The sequence below is a fragment of the Ictalurus furcatus genome, chromosome 11 (assembly GCF_023375685.1).
Source record: "Ictalurus furcatus strain D&B chromosome 11, Billie_1.0, whole genome shotgun sequence".
NCBI classification, from domain to species: domain Eukaryota; kingdom Metazoa; phylum Chordata; class Actinopteri; order Siluriformes; family Ictaluridae; genus Ictalurus; species Ictalurus furcatus.
The window spans coordinates 10,834,283-10,838,203 of NC_071265.1; positions in this window are offsets into that span (position 1 = coordinate 10,834,283).

Below are 3,921 nucleotides of genomic sequence, written 5' to 3' on the forward strand. Positions count from 1 at the left end.
GGGTGAGACATATTATTAGACTTAACTCTTGAGTAGGCACTCAAATGGAAAAATGGAGGCCAAAGGGAGGGAGGGAGGAAAAACAAGCTAAAAGCCTCCATCACCTCAAGAAAAAGACACAGGAACTGCTCAGTGCAGCGTGGCTGCATCTCCAAATACCACAGAATGAGTGGAGTGACAAAATCCTTTTGACAGCCTGTTCACATGCAACATCTCAGCCTCTGTTGCTGAAGGGAGTTGCCTGTAGAGATGGGGCTCCGTTGCTGGGGGTAACCAGGCGCCGACATATTGCGTATTGATCACTAACATGCACACACACACACACACACACACACACACAGTGTCTCTACTCAAAATACAGGCTGCACCTGAAGGTTCCCACTCTGTATATTGATTGGGAACAAGTCAACACTAGTAATTGCCATCAAAATGTCGATTTACCAAAGGGCACGCAGGTTTCAGCTATAGCTGTGCTGGTGTGGAAGTATGGATCTGTTGTTTCTTCCTCCCTCTGGTCCCAGAGTGTAACTAAGATGTAACATGCACAGGACAGAGGCCTACCTGGAATTCAGGCATTTAAAGTGCAAGTTGTCTTCAGTTTAGGCCTAATAAATGTTTAAGGGAAAACAGATGTGCCTGACACCATGCTGTTGCCAGTATCAGGAAAAAAATGCGATTGACATCGTGTGAAGACATTGGAGCACATTCAGAGAATTGATACAAAAGTCATGTCATGCAGGGTAAGTTAAGCGTATTCACAGATGGGTTAAGCACATGATTAAACTGATCTTCTGTGTGCACCATTCAGATTATTATAATTGCCTGTGTGTATTTCACGCCTCTGAGCTTGCCAGATTTTTCTTGAGCAGAAGCATCTGATACATGCACTGCCTCCGAAATCGCGTACTATGACAGCTCAGCTGTTGATTTGGTACATACTGATCAGTATATGTGTGTAGTATGAATACAATGCGGACATACTACATCCGCCATGTTGGCATTGTCATGTCACCTACAACTTCAAAAGAGCCTATGTGCTGCTTGCTACCATTTTTGATTCTGACAGCTCTTCCGCGCCAGTCCCATTGCATTATGGGATAGCACCGTATCCATTGGTTCCCTACTGCAGAATCGAGGCGGAAGGTCATCTGGGTATTTCTCGCCTACTGCTTTATTAACACTGAGAATTCGGACATACTACTGCTTTGGCCTACTGCTTTATGCATACTGTATAGTAGGGTACTAGGGATATTCGGACGCAACCATGGTTCTTCCATAGCACCTAGATCATCACCTTTTAACACAAGAACTTGCCTTTAAGCTTGGGAAAATCAGAGATAGAACAATTGGACTGAAAAAAATTCAACTTGAATTTAAAAATAACAAATAAAAAAAGAACCAATACGATGATATGTGAACAACAAGACAGCAAGCGTTAAAGTAAAAAGCTAATAGGAGTCTAGTATATTGCTAATATATTGCTACATGAATAGTCCTAGTTGTAATGATCACATGAATCACTGCAAATTCGGTTTAATTTAACAATATGGCTTCCATCCTCACCATTCGGCAGCTTTTAAAAAAAACACCTGATTCAGCACATCCTATTATTCTGTATTAAATTTGTGCTCCAACAGTTAATTGTGTGCACAGTGTAATGAGGCCATGAGATACTAAATAGAGGTCAAGTGGTATGACTCCAGTTTGCTGTAAACAAATCAAATTGTGCCAGCAAAAACACTATATTCCACTGTAATGCACTTGTTTTTATTTTTTACAACTCAATTTCACGTAAGGTAGGATATGCAGTTTCATTTTCCAGATGGGATTTTCTCACAAAAATAATTCTCTTGAACATGACACCACATCCATTTACTTGAGGTCACACATGCGATTTCAGAGCACAACATTCATATCTTCACCTTAAGGTGTTTTTCACATAATCAAATATTAGTCACATAATCATGCGAAATGTATGTGACCTTTCAAACTTACTCACTCTTGTAACTTCATACCTTTCTTATTTGTTTTGTTGTGGTTACAGAATAATTTATAGTAGCTAGTCAATAATGCGTGGGGACATCCAGTTTCAACCATGTAATAGTGTCAGATGTAGTCTGCATTTCATTGGGGGGCAAACTATTGATATTGTATAAACTGTACAGACATCACCAGAAAACAAAATCCATCTCACATTTCTCCTTATCCTATATATATTGTTTATATTGTATGAAAAAAGACTAAAATGCATCGGTCTAGCAATAGGCAAGGCATGTGAAGCTAACACAGAGTCACAGGGGAAAGAGCTTTAAACAGAACACCTTTTTTTTTTTGACATGCCAACTGAGCAATGGGGACATATTTTGGCAGACAACTTCAGTTCCAGACAAATTCTCTGAAGACTACGGTGCTCAAAACTAGCAGAGAGATAGTAAAAGAGATCTATAATACAGTTTTTCAATTCTAGCATATATTTCATGATCATTCGTGACAAAATCAAGACAACGATGATATGAATGAACATGTGCTGAATATCATACAGATTCCACTGTGCTCTCAGAGATCTAAGCCTGAAAGGTCAATATGTGTGTCAGGTAATCAGGTTACGGTGGTATTGTTGGAGGTCTTGTTGCTGGCACCTATTAAAAAATACATGGTTATGCGATAGCACTGACCTGATGCAGGTCTGCTACTTAACACATGCCTTTAGCAAAGCTCATGCTGAACAATGAGCAGTTGGATTACATGAAGAATGTTTCATAATATACACACAAGAACAGTTATTAGAGAGAAAACACTGACAGAACTTAGAGAAAGTATGACTGATCCCTTTTTAATCAGTGTACTCACAAAAAATACATTAAAAAAATCCAGGTGTAGTAGTACAGGTTCAGTGAATCTGCCCTGTAAAGCCTGTATATCCTTTTCAAATGCATTTCCGCTGTGTCTGAAATAAACAATGAGGAAACAACAAGAGAAATGTCAAACATCTGACATCACCAGCCCTATAGATCTGTCAGCGTCGTCTAGCAAAGAGACACTTCTTTCCTTACTCCCAATAAACATCACTGTCTGCTGTCAAAACACTGAATCAGCAGTCTCCAATTAAGCAGGAGCAAATCTGAGGCAGACACGCGACAGGCATGCTCTTCCATACACTCTATTTGCACTATGTCTTTTGTGTTTGGCCTTTCATCACACAGCAATAGACAGAGCAAACCATCGAACCAGCTGCAGGTTAAATCCTAGTGCTCAAACCTTGTCCTCATCCATTGAGCTAAAATCAGGGTCTTCTTTCCATACACTGAACAGGAAGTCAAACACAGGGCCCGTATCATGTTTCATACATCACAGAAATGTTGGATTAAGGCTTTACATAAAAAAAGACTCGCAACCCAAGCAATCACGGATGTCTTTTCAATATTTCCATGGCATGACGTTTAAATAACCAGTGTCTGAGAGAACTATTGTGAGTCAGTGTGCTCTGTATGATCCATAACATGACTAGGTATTGAACCCTGAATGTCAAAGAAGCAGACATAATCCAGAAATTAATAAATACATAAACCTGTGGACCCAAGAGATGCCAGTGAAATGATTAACAAGAAGATTTGGGATTGAGTGATTCTTCTCTAGAGCTTTCGAGAAATGTGTCCTGCTTGAGTGCATGTCAGATTGCTCTGGTGTAATCCTATTAGCACACACTCAGGCAATGTGCTTAATAAGAGCTTTACAAAGAGAGCTCTCCATGCTGCCGTCCTTTCATACAATTCGGTCTCAACATCATGGCTTGCTAGACTCTTTTGTGTATGTATCACTCCAAAAAATCTCTGTGATCAAAGAGCAGAGAGGAATAGTAACTAATCCGGAACTGATTGAGGCCATTTGCAGGGCAGGCTGTGGCAGGACTGACGCTTAACA